The sequence below is a fragment of the Natrix helvetica genome (assembly GCF_964273705.1).
Source record: "Natrix helvetica genome assembly, chromosome: 1".
NCBI lineage: Eukaryota > Metazoa > Chordata > Lepidosauria > Squamata > Natricidae > Natrix > Natrix helvetica.
Window position 1 is genome coordinate 295,737,395 of NC_138548.1, and position 15,719 is coordinate 295,753,113.

A 15,719-nucleotide genomic window follows, 5' to 3' on the forward strand; every position below is an offset into this window, starting at 1 on the left:
TGGGGTGCCTTTTCTGTGATGTACATTATCAAAATAATTCTAAATTTAAGAAATACACAATATGTTGGTACCATATAGTGTTTTGAAATGAGTAGTTATGTTAAAGGAGGGGTGTCAAACTCAAAGCCTGCAGGGCCACCCTGGAAATAGTGAAGGACCAGACTGCGGTGCCTCTGCTAGTGAAAACAGAGCTCCGGAGGGCCACGCATGGCCCTCCCGGGCTCCGTTTTCGCTTGCAGAGGGCTGCAGGAGGATCCCCCCCAACCCCAACCCCTGGACCACCACAGGTGATGTTGAGCTGGCCGTGTCCCCTGGCCATGAACCCCCCCCCCCAGGTCAAACATAACCCTGATGCGGCCCTGAATGTAATTGAGTTTGACACCCTTGTGTTAAAGGAATTTTGAATGCATTTAATTGGTTTGAATTAGGATTTGGCAAGGCCTATATTTGATTTGGGCATTTGGGGATAAGAAAACTTGGTATCATGGAGAATATCTAATCCAATTCTAATTTGAATGCAACTAGCCTAATTAAAATTTTATATACACTTTTCAATTGTCCGATTGCCGGAAAGAGCAGTAAACTGATTTTGGAGATCAAAAATGAATGGCACCTTCTATCTTCTCTACCTTCTACCCTACTCATCTTCAAAAAGACCTTAGGATGATTTTTTTATGCTCTATTTTCAAAGGCCCATTTTTGTAATGTCGCTCCAATACTCCTATTGTCTGAGCTAGGCTGGTTTAGCTTAATGCAGAGTCATCTCAGCAGTTAATAGCCTATTTTGCCAAGGAAGGACCATCCCTTCCGCTCTGCCAATGCTTATCATGCAGTCAAATAATTTCTATGCTTCCATTTCCCAGCACTGCTGTAACAGCAGAGTGTGGTTAAAGATCTTTGTTTAACCAAGCTCTCTTTCTTTTTCCTGAGTCAATCATTTATGCATCCATATCTTTCTCCCTTTTATCAATGTGGCAAATGAGAAGAATTGGAGGAATGGAAGAGGTCGGTGAGAAAGTGGGAAACATGGGGAGGAAGAGTTAATCATTATGAGTGCTTAACATGGTCCAGGCCACCAGCATTTCTAGTAATACTGCCGTCAGGCCTTTAGAGATAGATGAGAGAATCATTGTAGAGAAAACCACCCACTTCCCTGGGTTCCCCCTCTCCCCTTGGCAGGTTAATCAGCAAAAAAAAAAAAAAAAAAAGCATAATTCAGCAGGAAGGGGAAAAGTTATAACAAGGATCGGGTTGCAAGCAGTGTTGTGATAAGAGTTGTTATAAATGTGTAGCTCTATAGTAAATTCATGGTTTGGAATAACAATAGTGGAGATGGCAACAGGGTGAGGCTTATAGCTGCCGTTTTAGTAAGGACATTTTTTTTCCAGTTGATTTCGACTTTATGGACACAACCATGTCACTTTCATAGCTGTAGTGAGTTTGCCATTGCCTACTGTTGAGACCTTTTTCAATTTTCAACCTAGCCTACAGACGAGAATAGAATAGAATAGAATAGAATAGAATAAGCTGGAAGGGACCTTGGAGGTCTTCTAGTCCAGCCCCCTGCTCAAGCAGGAGAACCTATACCATTTCAGATAAGTGACTGTCTAGATTCGTCTTAAAAACATCCAATGATGGAGCGGCCACACTTTCTGGAGGAAAGATGTTCCACTGGTTAATTGTCCTCACTGTTAGGAAGTTTCTCCTTAAACCCAGGTGGCTTCTTTCTTTGATTAGTTTCCATCCATTGCTTCTTGTGCAGGGACAGACACTAATGACTTCTTCTGAAATAATGTGTGCATGATGAGATTGAAGTTAAAATAATGTTAGATTTAATGGTTCTTGACGTTTTGAGAAGTATGATCCGTATAGAACATTGATGATCCGTATAGAACAATTAATCAGTGGAACAGCTTGCCTCCAGAAGTTGTGAATGCTCCAACACTGGAAGTCTTTAAGAAGATGTTGGATAGCCATTTGTCTGGAACGGTATAGGGTTTCCTGCCTAGGCAGGGGGTTGGACTAGAAGACCTCCAAGGTCCCTTCCAACTCTACTATTGTATTGTATTGTATTGTATTGTATTATTGTATAGCAGTAGCCCTCCAAAGAATTTGGCATATTGGATTCCTTCACCTTCAGTATACGCAGGAGAAGCAGGAAAGAACTACAGGCTATTTGATCATTATTTTCTTCATCTAATCTAGAGGCTGTCAGTGCTTTTTCATGACCTACCAGGAATGGTGTTCACACATGAAAACCAATGGGTGCAAAAGGGAATGTATTCAGTGTTCAGAAATCTTTGCTGATACACGTATGCTTGCCTTTAACTAAGATCAAAGGGCCGATTGATGGGAGAAAGGCATTTCTCTCTTGCTCATGTGATGAATTGTACTACTAATAATACTACTTGAATATGGCAAATCTCTTTCTTAAGTGTGATCAGAAATGGACTCCAGGTTTATTGACCAAACTGGACTAGAGAGCTTTCTTTATCTCTTGCAACTGTTTATTTATTTCATTGATGCAACCTGTTTGCATTAGAATTAATTTATCATGCTTTTGTGATAACCACAGAAGGAAAGCACTGCTGTGAGTAGCATTAAAAAAAGTGCTGTGGAACATACATACTTCTCAGTGACGTGCGGTGAGGTTTATGGCTGGTGAGGCTGGTGATGTCATCAGAAAGGTGGGGAATTCTTAACAAGGTGCCGGCCACGACTCGGTTTCCAGGGTCCTTGCATGAGTGAGCTGGCAGGGAAATGGTAGCCGATGGTCCAAAAACTCCGTCGCACTTTCTGCTTTCGCGAGCAACTTCCCGTAAACCTGCCATTGCTCAGTGCGAGGAAGGGAGCTGCTCGTGCATGTGCATTCGTCCTGGAACATGAGCTCCGGCGTCAGAACCTGACAGAAGGCGGGGAATGGGACCATGTGTGCAGGAGGGAAGCTGAGGCTAGGGGAGCCTCCTGCATCTCCCTCTGTCCTGCACATGTGGTCCCATTCCCCGCCTTCCTGAGTCAACATGAAGGGGACCGCAGCTCGCGCAGTCCCATTCCCTGAGGCTCCTCAGCGCCTTTTCCCTTTCCCCCTTTTTTTTCATGATGAGAGCGGTGAGGCTCTGCCTCCCCTGCCTCCCCTGACCGCACATCCCTGATACTTCTTAATCTATAATCTAGGAGCTCAGTTGTTAGAAGGAGCAGCTATGTCACAAAGTCCTTTCACTTGATAGTGAGATTGTATTTTCGGGGTTTAGACCAGGGTTGTGCAACTGAAAGTTGGGACTGAAAACCATACTTTGTCTTTCATGTGCAGGGTGGGTGGCAGGCAGCAAGGTAAAACTCAGTTGGGTTTACAGTATATTCATCTGAATAAACTGAATTGGATTAAACATTCCCTATATTTATTGACTTTTTTGTCCCAGTAACATTAAATTTTGATTGCAACTTTTGAGTGAGGAAGATGTTAGGGGAGAAGAGACCGGACTGCCATCCGTCAGAAATGGTGTAGGATCTCCTGCTTGGGCAGGGGGTTGGACTAGATGACCTACAAGGTCCCTTCCAACTCTGTTAATCTGTTAATAGCTGTTAATTACAACTTTGGAGGGTACACATATACCACAAATTGTGTGCCATTTGCTGCATATAGACTATTTAATGCTCTCCCTAATCCTCTCTTGTTATTGAATTTTAACCACTTAGACCTTGGAATTTAGACACCAGCATCAATTACTAAAGACTATTGTCTAGAGCGAAAGGCTATTGTGTAGAGAGCAATGAGTTGAGATTATCTCTGGAGATATTAGGAAGGCAGCGATGGTGGGTTTTCATTGCAATGAGGTTTAAAGTGCTTCAAATGATCAGAACTAATCTCATCACCTTCAGTTACTAGTGTCAGTCTTAACTGCACTAATGTATTTCACTTTTCACATAAAGAATTAACACACCCACATGCCGATACCACTGATAGCTTTGGTCTTAAAAGCAGGAAGGCGGTACAGCTGTTCATGTCTTTCTGAAGTGCTACCGAGAGGCATCTAGTTGGCCAACACCTGGACAGAATGACAGAGAAGACAGAATTTTGATTTGATGCCAGCATGACTCTTCTAAAACTGATAGTCCTTCAGAGCATTTGCAAGAGACTGTTAGGATCCGAGCACTGGGCTCAGCAGATGAAACATTGCTCCGTTGAGATAGCAGTTACATTTCCTAACCATGGTTAATGGCAAGATGGAGATGAATGCACTGATAGGACAATGATGCACGCTGAAAGCTAGAAAAGATTGCCTGGGTGACCACTTTGGAAGTATTGCTTTCCATCTGGTAAAGAGTAAAACAGTTTGCGTCTTCACTTCACTTCACGCTGCAGCCAGTTCAAAAAAGCCTGTTGTTCTGCTTATACCAGTATTTGTACTAAAGCTCAGTGGGAACACCCAGACCACTGCTGCTGAATCATAATTAGAACCCTGAGATTAGCCTGTCACTGTCATGTTCTGCATACAATTTATCCGTGGCTCACGTTCATTCCAGCTGAAGAACTCAAAGGCATCAAGACCCAATATCTTATGTATGCTGTCAGATTTATCAAGTTAAAATTATATGTATGGGCAATAAGAGTACAGATTTTGAGCATTTTTGTTTGTTAAGTCTGAAAGTTGCTGGGGGAATGTCATTGGAAGAGAGCAGAGTATCTCCTCTTCCTCTGAACAACAAAAGTCAGATTTGCCATACTCTGCATGGAATCTGACATATATTTGCCGCTTTAAATTGAGCCACAGTGGTGCAGTGCTCAGAGTGCAGTACTGCAGGCTACTTCTGCTGATTGCCAGCTGGCTGCAATTTGGCAGTTCAAATCTCACCAGGCTCAAGGTTGACTCAGCCTTCCATCCTTCTGAGGTGGGTAAAATGTGGACCCAGATTGTTGGGGGCAATAGGCTGACTCTGCAAACCACTTAGAGAGGGCTGTAAAACATCATGAAGCAGTATATAAGTCTAAGTGCTATTGCTATTGCTAAATTCATCTGAACAACAGTTTTTCTAGACATCCTTTGTATCTGAGCATTTGTTTAGTGTTATTTAGCTCTGATAGAAATGTTCAATTTTACAATAGCAAAGTCATCCCATAATAGTAACATCTCATCTGAATCTCTCTGCTCCAGCCCACATTCAAAAATGGGGACATGTCTCCGGAAGGAAAATAACCAGCAATGGAAAATTTGGCAGGATGCTGACTGGTTCCCCTACTTGCAGTTAAATTTTGTTTTCTGTGGAAGGATAAGATGGGGGAAACTATCTATTTATATCATGTTGATATGTACATTTTGTTTCAGGATTCTTCTCAGGAAAAACAGGTTAGCTATTCTTAGCCAAGAGCTCAATAACCTTCTTCCCACATCCCTTCTTGTTGCATGAATTTACTTATTTAGATGGTTGGAATCAGTTGACAAGCAAACTAATATTTTACCAACCTGCCAAGCTCTTCTATGCTGGATGGAAACAACATAAGTTGGGGGAGTGTGGCTGACCGAATTCTACTCTATTTCTGTTCTTTGGTTGAAAGAAATAAAGTAGAACAAAAACAAAAGACATAGCTGGAGTCCATAACCTAGTTGGCAAGCAAGCTGTTTTCTTTGTACACGAATTAGTGATTCAGGCTGGCCTAGGAAACCATGAATGTAGGTTTACATCTTCTACGGCCATTCCAAATGCTGTCACAACGTTTTGAGTGGCCTTGGGAATCCTTTCCTGTTCACTTCCCAACCCAATGCATAGATGTGGACGGAGCTTGTCATTCTTTTGCAAGGAGAAGACAGAAATGGCATCAGCAAGGGAAGAAAAGGAAACAGTGGGCATCCTCTCCAAATTTTGCTAATGGTCTTCTCCATCATTTGTTTCTACCTCATTTCCATTGACATGTAAGCAGTGAGGAATGTGGCCATCAATAGAACAAAAGCTCCAGTATATGACAAAGATATGCCCAGAAAGGCACTTTCAAGATGTTGTTCTGATTGATATGCTCTTGCAGCCTAAATGTCTCTGTTCTCTACAATCTGGAGGAAGGTGGAGTTTCCACTCAGGGAAGCGAGTATTTGCAAGAGCATGATTGGTGCCTCATTATAGCAAATGCTAATAACCCTTCGAATATTATTTCATTGTTGTTGTTATAATGCTTGCCATTTTTATAATCAATCTGTGTCCTATTGGGTCATATGGGTAAGACTAACAAAGCGATATTATGGACAATCAAACAAAGCTTCAACAACAACAACAAAAACCTGGAGCTTTGAAATCAAATCAGAGCAATTTGCAAGGACTCAGCCGTGAATTAACAGGAGCAACCTTTGCCAGACAAAGTTAATTGTCAATTAAAATTGGTATTACTCAATTGAGTGACTTTATGCCAAAATCAGCAAGATGTAGTCTCGCTGAACTCCTAGCAGCAAATTAAAAATGATAAAAATAGCTGTAAAGAAAAAGAAATCTGCATATCAGTTACACTGAAAGATGAAAGATTCGTCAGCATCCTTGGTTAGTGCACTTTACTGACACACTAACCTGAATCACACACAAAGGGCACCAGTTACCATGCACTGATGGCACAAATGCTTCAGTGACTTCTTTCTTGGCTAAAGCCAGCTCATTACACATCATGCAAGTATATTGTCCAGAAGCATCTCCAGAGCTTCTCTTTTCAGAAGTAGTCTGATAATAGAATAGAATGGGATGGAATGGAATGGAATAGAATAGAATAATAGAGTTGGAAGGGAGCTTGGAGGTCTTCTAGTCCAACCCCCTGCTTAGGCAGGAAACCCTACACCACTTCAGACAAATGGTTATCTAAAAACTTCCAGTGTTGGAGCATTTAAAATTTCTGGAAGCAAGTTGTTCCACTGGTTAATTGTTCTATCAGGAAATTTATCCTTAGGTCTAGGTTGCTTCTCTCCTTGATTAGTTTCCACCCATTGCTTCTTATCCTGCCCTCAGGTGCTTTGGAGAATAGCTTGACTCCCTCTTCTTTGGGGCAGCCCCTGAGATATCGGAACACTGCTATCATGTCACCCCTAGTCCCTATTTTCATCAAACTAGACATACAGCAATTCCAGCAACCATTCTTTAGCCTCCAGTCCATATGGTGTAGGACATGGTGTAAAGGACAACAGCAGTTAATGCCAGCAACCACCTGTAGTAGGACCAAAACCACCATTAAACAAAATGAAGCAGCCACATCAGACAAGATGCTTTGAGGTTTCATGTTGGCTATTGCTGAAGTTTTACTTCTAAAGACAAAGGGAGGGGGAGAGACATTTTCTTTCAAAGCACGTGAATTGACTTGGGTGCAGAGGGTGAATTCACAGGTAAGTAAATAATGAAAACAACAATGTGCCATCACAATGCATCCTCCACTATCATAGCTTCTGCTTGGATGATTAGGAGGAACCTTTTCTTTTTTATTTCAGGCTGCAAAATAGCTTGACAACCTGTTTCCTCTACTTAATTCCTATCCGTTAGAAATATAAGTGCTTTCTCTGGCAATTCCAGTGGAACCAGCGAGGGCAGGAGGAAAAGGAGAGGCAGCGGTTGTGGAAAACTCACGTTTGAACAAGAAAGGAAGCACTGCCAATTACAATAGCCAACATTTTCCGCCTTGTAATGAGCAGAAGTTGGTTTCTAATGGCCGTCATTTCCCCCATTTTTCTCACGACAAGGATGGGCTCGGGGGAGATCCTTGCCTCCGCCTAGCTTCCTGGTCATGTGTGAAGAAACCCATGGGAATCAAGCCGCATAATAGGCAGTTGCGGCAGTGTATGTGCTGAATAGCCCTACTCCACCCTCTCCAAAGATACCATTCGATGACTGCATTTGGCGATGCTCCAGCTGGGACAAGAAAATGTAGTTTTGAAAGAGCCACCCATTGGTGGGAGCTGCTTTGGAATTCTGCCTCAGAGAACTGTTTGTTCAGCTTCAAGTGCCTGGGTCTGGTCCTAAAAGGAAAATAAAGCTGGGTATGTTTGAGCAGCAGGGACGATAACTAGAGTGCTGTGTGGGTTTGGTAGCTCTGCTTCCCCTTGTGCACTTTACACGGAGGCTGTGCAGAGGCAGCGAAAGCCCCTTGGAGAAAACAACCTGTCGCTGGAGAGCAGGGGAGAGTGTTTGTGTGTTCCATCCCACCCACTTGCTTTCCACAGGGGGATGTGGGAGAATGGCAGAAGAGAAACAGAAGTCCTGTTTTCAGGCATAATACTCTCCCTGTCTGGTTGACTAAGGTCAAATCATTAGACGTGCCCTTGCAACTCCAGCTGCCAGCAGCAGTGAAATTGGGCCTCCTGTGAAATGAGGCCAAAGACTGGTGTTCTAAGAATTCTAAGAATAATATGATTTATCCCCTACAGCTGTCCTCTCTATTTAAATATTTGCACAAAATAAAATGATAAAGTCTCCCATCAAACTGTGCTCGACTGCTGGCAACTTCTTGGATACATCCATCTAGTTTCCTTGGCAACAATATGGAAGCAGCTAATCTGTGCTTCTGGTACTTTCTTGGGATCTAGCTTACAGTGCTGGCCTCCCAGGCAAGTACGGATCAGGCCTGAACCGCCGTTTCTTTTTAGAAAATAGCAATAGCACTTAGACTTATATACCGCTTCATGGTGCTTGACAGTGTCTCTAAGTGGTTTACAGAGTCAGCATATTTATCCAACCTCAGAAGGATGAAAGGCTGAGTCAACCTTAACTGGTGTGATTCAAACTGCAAAAATTGCTGGCAGCTGGCAGAAGTGGCCTGCAGTACTGTATTCTAACCACTGCGCCGCCATGAAATGCTGCTTCATAGATCCCAATGTATTTGTTCCTTGTCCTAAAGACACATAGGAAAAGTATATGGCACGTATATATAACTAACAGACTCTTGTTGAATTTTAGATATTTCAGAGGATATGTTGGCCCTGGTTATCAAGTGAGGCACACTAAAACCCATCATTGTGGCTGTGGAGATGGAATCGAGACTCTGTTTTGAAGGCATCCATTTCAGGGCTGCTATCTCAATCATTTCCTCTCCTCTCTATTCTACTACTGTGTTGATCTACAGGACTTCTTAGCTTTGTGGACATCTTAGTTCTACTAAAAAGTACTCTTTCCTAATCATGGGTGGTTCAGAAATCTGCCAATTTTCTTGTTTTTTCTATTTAAAATGGTGTGTTTATTCTCTCTTTTTTTTCACTCCTAATACTTTCCATTACATCCTATTATTAGATGCCTAGATTTTTTAGTATTCTAGGCATAAAGAATGTTGGGTCCTATGCTTAAAGTTGCTTGCCAACAGAAACTATTCAATTTAAGTACTTAGCCTGAATCATATTACTTGTGTTGTGGAAAATAGGGTGGAAACAATCATATCAATGTAATTTCATTGCTATTATTTTATTACATTACATTTCTATTATTAATAGAAAACAGTGTGCCTTTCTCCAATATTATTTGCAGATTGCTCATGGACAGATCTGAAGAGTTTCTCAAATCTCTTTGTTTTTTATAAGAATGGGCAACATCCATGCATACCACACATGTGGTTTTTCAGGCTTGAATGTGAGCTCAATCTATGTATAAATTGTTGATGGAGTTTAGCCAAGGGGTTTCAATGAACAACTGAGATTGTCTGCATGGATTTTTTAAAATTCGTTTTTAATTTTCAAAATGCCAAAGCCTCGTCATTTGGGTTTACAAATGCTTATTAATCTGAGAGTATTTCATGTGCTTATCCCTAGGTAGTAGATTTGTTTTTTATGATGGCAGCATCTAACTAATCTGGAGAAAGTAAAGTATGATTGGATCTGGGTAGTATCTGGGTGGTGGACCACCAAGAACTTTCATATTTGTAGTCTATATATTGAGAAGTCTAAAAATATACCAAAAGTGGCAAATCATTTTTGCTCTGTGGTCCAGAAAACAACATGGTCATGTCTATAGAATGACAACAGATCAATCTGATTTGAAGGAAACTTTACTTTTTATTATCTTTTGCTATGGGAGATCTGAGTTAAATGTTCCAAGGGAGAAGACGCATGAGAAAGGACTAGGACAAAGTGTGGGATCCCATAAAAAATAAAAATTAAACCATAGGCAATCAATCCATCAAAAATAATATTAGAACCACCATGCCTGGGGGAGTATCAGTATGCCTATAGTAGTAGTATGAGATGAGATAGGAGCTTGATTTAAAACAAACAAACAAAGAGCTGTCTAGATTGCAATCAAGAGTGCTGTCAAGCTATGTTAGCTTTGGGTCCAAGGTGCTTATGAGGAAATTTGCAAAGCAGTTCTTCCTCAAATCCAACTAACTCATCTCAAGGGGTTTTTTGGTCAGTGGAAATTCACGCAATGATGATTGTTCTCACTTCTTGTTACAACATCAGAAGGCTGAAGATGAATCTGGGAAAATCAACAATAAAGCCACAGCAAACGTTTGAAGTGCTGAAAAGGTAATAACAGCTGTGAGACTGAACTGTTAAACATTAAATAGGAATATGTTTTCTTCACTATGCAAATTATTCCATGTCCCAACACCCAACCATGTGTCAGCTGGAGTGAAATTGTATCAAAACTGTGACCACGGCAAAATCCCTCCACAGAAGGAGAAAACAAGGAGCCCCAAGGACTTGGAAGAGAAGATGGCACCTTTCACCTCCAGGTCAACAGGGCAGGAGAGACATTACCAGTAAGGAGATTTGAGACCTAAGCAGAACAAGTTGGTGGTCTTAAATTAACCTGGCTTCTATTGTGTCACCATGTTCTTCTTCTGTTTGGAATGTTTCAGGGGAAAAAATCCCTATGAATTGAACTGATGGGTAATGGCCTTTCAGCAGACATGATGGAAAACCGCTGCTGTCTGGTGCTGAGATTTTGACTGGAACTGCTCTGGGATCTTAATTTTTTTTACACTGGAATAGAGGGACTAGATTTTGTTGTTGTTGTTAGTTGTGAAGTCGTATCTGACCCATCGTGACCCCATGGACAACGTTCCTCTAGGCCTTCCTGTCTTCTACCATCCTCCGGAGTCCATTCAAGCTCATGCCTACTGCTTCGGTGACTCCATCCAGCCACCTCATTCTCTGCCGTCTCCTTCTTCTTTTGCCCTCAATCGTTCCCAGCATTAGGCTCTTATCCAGTGAGCCTAGATGTAGTTTCCATCTACTTTTACTTTTAGGATTTGTAAACAGAAACAATGGATTACTTTAAATACGTGTATACTTCTCTATTTTACATTTGCGTGTGCAAATGTTTGTATGTGTGAATGGAAAAAGTATTATACTTTTGCTGTAGTTGCTTAGCCAGTCTCATTGAATTCCCAAACTAAATGCTAAAAGTTGAAGTACTGATTTAGAATATGAAATGGCTTCAATAAAAGAAGATTTCCCAATATGGAGAAGCTTTTGAGATTTTTCTCTGTGTTTCTTGCCAAAGATTTTCATCCAGTGAAATCAGTTTTGAAGCATAAAAGTAAATATCATTTCAAAGTTATAGAGTGGTCCAAAATATTCTAAAAGCAGCTGATAAAAAAAATCAAAATATATACAGACTAAGAAACTCAGGATTATTTAAGGTCTCCTTAAATTCTACTTTTTTTCAGTGGACAAAATTATTTATGTGAGATATTTGGGTTCAAATACAGACCATCTATATATTTATATTTGAAAAGTTTCTTCCTGTCCACTATTGGTGCTTCTTATGATTCATCCAAGGTCATAGCAAACACAGGGTCGTCCTTGATGTATGATCACAATTGAGCACAACATTTATGTTGGTACGTGAAACTGTTGCCCCATTTTATGACCTTTCTTGCCACAGTTGTTAAGTGAATCACTGCAGTGGTTAAGTTAGTAACACAGTTGTTAAGCAAATGGCTTCCCCATTGATTTTGCTTGTCAGAAGGTTGCAGAAGGACATGACCATGGGACACTGTGACGGTCATAATAATGAGTCAGTTGCCAAGTATCTAAATTTTGTTCATGTGATCATGGGGAGGCTGCAATGGTTACTAGTGTGAAAATGGTCATGTCACTTTTTCAGTGCTATTGTAACTCTGAACTGTCACTAAACGAACTGTTGTAAGTCGAGGACTACATGTATGTCATAAATAAATGGATCATGAACTAAATTCCTTCTTTCATTCCCTTCTTCCATCCTCCCTTCCTTTCCATCCACCCTCCTCATATGTTTGCACTACAGTTGAGGATCTGCAGAGAAAAAATGATGGGAAAAAGTCAATGGGAGAACTAGCAGTAAATGTATGCTATAAGGAGTCATAATTGTTTTTAAAAACCACATTTTCTGGCACAGAAATAAGAAATCCCTGGTAACTGCTGTAAAAAAGGCTGTTATCTACCAATCAAAATCCACCAGAAAACTTGGAGGACGCATACTGTTAAGTTAAAACACACACAATCTTTTTGTTCTGTATTGGAAGACCTCAGTGCATGACATACCGTACCTCCTTCAAAATGAAAATTTTAGATCTTTGGAATTTTAAAAGTAGCGAAATGAAAAAGCAAGAGCATGTAGTTTTGATATAAAAAGTATCTCCAGAAGGTCATGGGTCTTTTCTTGTGCAGGCACATTTATTCTTAACTTGACCACCTTCTCATTAATCTCATTGGCTCAATGTGATTCTGCTTTTCAAAGCCATGATTTGTCACCCTACCAGCTCTTTGCCAAGGGGAGCTGAGGCTAATCATCCTATTCTGAGGTTCTAGAATGGTCACTTAAGAAAGGAAAAAGTCAAAATTTCATTACTTGTCAATCCTGAAATCATCCATTCTCCCAAATCTTCACTTAAACACAAACTGTCTTAAGACGAGTTTGTTCTTTTTATCTACTAAATGGGTGTTCCTATTTATTAAATTCTTGAGGTGGGGAGGGAGAAATTAATTCTAGAAAGTCAGAGGGTGCAAGCAAAAATAATGTCATTGTGAAAATTATTGACTGAAAGTGATGTTTTGAATTTATGATTATCTGAGACCTGGCTTCTGCCTCAGTACAAGATAAGAGGTTATTTCTTTTTTGAAGAGTTGCAAATCATACTTTGGGATTCCTACCATGCTCTAGGCAACCTTCTTCAGTCTTGCACAGATCTTAGGTCTGCACAGAATTCTGGAACATCAGGTTGGGGGAATCTAATGCAGCTGTTATGCTTCATTTCCTCTTTTTGCCCCCCGCTTATTAAATTTTCAGAAATATATTAGAACATAAAATAATAGGAAAAGACCTTGGAGTCTTCTGGTCCAATACCTTGCTTGAGCAGGAGACCCTATACCAAGGGTGTCAAAATCAAGGCTTAGAGCTGCTCTGCAGGGCCGCCCTGGAAACAGAAAAGGACTGGCCTGTGGTGCCTCTGCCAGCAAAAATGGAGTTTGGGGGGGGGGGGCATGCACAGCCCTCCCAGGCTCGGTTTTTTGGCCGTGACAGCCTCCTGCAGCCCTCTGCCAGTGAAAATGGAGCTTGGGGGGCTTCTGCACACTTCTGGCAGCGAAAGTGGAGCTCAGGAGGCTCGTGCGCACCTCCCCCCATTTTTGCTCCATTTTTTGCTGGTAGAGGGCTGCAGGAAGCCATCACAGCTGAAAACTGAGCTCTCAAGGGCTGAGCACGAGCCTCCTGAGCTCCCTTTTCACTGGCAGAGGTTTGCAGGAGGCTGGCGCAGCCGAAAACAGAGCTCGGGAGCCCGTTTTCACTCTCAGAGCACTCGGGCCACCATAGGCGTCTCCGACACAAGTGATGTCAAGCTGGCTATGCCCACCCCAGCCCCCCGAGGTCAAACACAACCCTGATGCTGCCCTCGAGTTTGACACTCCTGCCCTATATACCATTCCCAACAAATAGCTGTCCAGTCTCTTCTTGAAAAATGTTCTCTTAAGGAATATGGCCCTGAATGAATGCTTGACATTACATTTTCCCGGTCTTTTGTAACATCACTCTGCTCTTTCCATTTTGTTGCTGATTATTCTGTGTGCATTCCTCTGGATAACATGTATAGGACCAAGCAGACTTTCTATATATATATGTGTCTTTCTTCTTCATGGGAAATCGTTAGCTTTAAGACATTTGGGAGACAGGCAAGAATTACAAATTTTATCTTTAAAAAGCCAGAGCATGCTACATTTTACGAGTTGTTTATTTTTTTTAGAAATAATCTATCATTCTGCATAACACTGTGTATATTTGTAAAACAACACACACTGTGCACTTGTAACATAGACGAAGGAACAGTTTCTGGCAGGCAGCCTCGACAAAGCTGCTAGCCATTCTTAAGTGCGTATGTGTATATCTCCCATCCATGGAAACAACTATAGTTATAAAAATAACTTGATTTTCCCTTCATGATCTTTGGCTTTGTGATAAATAAAATATATCTGAAACAAAAATAAGATATTCTATCTCAAAACAATGTACTTATTGTACATATTGTGTATTGTACAAACATAACTAATGTAAACACAACAGTATACTATTTTTGATACAAGTATAGGATAGGGATAGGGATAGAGTAGGGTAGTATAGGATAGTGTAGGGTAGAGTAGAGTAAAATAGAATGGGATGGGATGGAACGGAACGGAACAGAACAGACAGAATAGAACAGCTGTATTTGGCCAAGTGTAATTAGATACACAAGGAGTTTGTCTCTGGTGCAGAAGCTCCCAGTGTACATGCAAAGTAAAAGAATCATATTTATCATCATCATCATCATCATCATCATCTCAATAAGAGGGGGAGTAAAGAAGATAATAATAAAGATAATAATAATACTACAGCCATACCACATAGGTAAATATACATAGGCATTAGACAGTACTGTGAGAATTAGATATTCAGCAGAGTGATGGCAGGACACATATGTTGCTGTATTAAAATAAATATATTTTTTTGAAAGTAAGAAAACAAACTGATCAAAATGCCGCCTAGACTTAGGCATACTGTACCTCTATTAACTCAAAGACTTAAGATGGAATTGTAGCCTTCTGTTTTATCACTGGAACATTCGAAATACTTCCTTGTTCTTTTTCCAAATGACAAATAGGAAAGAAGTTAAGGCCACTATCTTTTCCTATAGGAACCATTACTAGAAATTACAGTTCCAACTTGATGGCATCTTTCTCCAACCTGTTGCCTTCCAATTATATGAGGACTTTTATTCTTAGAATCCCCAGGCAGCTGGTTGAAAATTCTGGGTCAGTGTCTTCATACAGCTGAAGAATGCCAAGTATGTTATGAGACAATCTGAACATCTGGAAGGTGCTAGAATGCTGAGAGGTACAGTCTCAAGTTGGAGCCTGGCTTAGTTATCTATTCTGTCCATACATTGTTTTTCTCTAGTACAGTAGCAGTATTATTTGATGCATATTTTAACTAAGTGCAGTACAAATCATCTCCCCCCCACAACAAGAAGGCTGAGTTCAGATAAATTAGTGGCCCAAAATCACCAGGGAGTTTCCATGGCTTGGGAGGGGATAGAACCTGGCCCTCTCCATTCCACATCCACCACTTTAATCACTAATCCACACTGGCTTTTAAGATTATACAATACAATACAATACAATACAATAGTAGAGTTGGATGGGACCTTGGAGGTCTTCTAGTCCAACCCCCTTCCTAGGCAGGAAACCCTATACCGTTTCAGAGAGATGGCTATCCAACATCTTCTTAAAGACTTCCAGTGTTGGGGCATTCACAACTTCTGG

The 15,719-nt window shown here is 41.0% G+C and overlaps 1 protein-coding gene and 1 long non-coding RNA gene across 4 annotated transcripts in view; both read left to right on the forward strand.

The window, feature by feature from the left end:
* Positions 1 to 15,719, forward strand: part of LOC309383848 — a 498,138-nt gene that overhangs the window by 155,114 nt on the left and 327,305 nt on the right. The window lies entirely within an intron of this gene.
* SEMA3F (semaphorin 3F) overlaps positions 1 to 15,719 on the forward strand; it is a 154,558-nt gene that overhangs the window by 13,902 nt on the left and 124,937 nt on the right. Inside the window, exon 1 of one of the 3 annotated variants that reach the window (XM_081935094.1) lies at positions 10,624 to 10,705. The exons of the other annotated variants lie outside the window; for them this stretch is intronic. The gene's annotated coding sequence lies outside the window, so the exon portion shown is untranslated. Of the gene's footprint in view, positions 1 to 10,623; positions 10,706 to 15,719 lie in introns of those variants that run through there. 3 annotated transcript variants of the gene reach the window in all.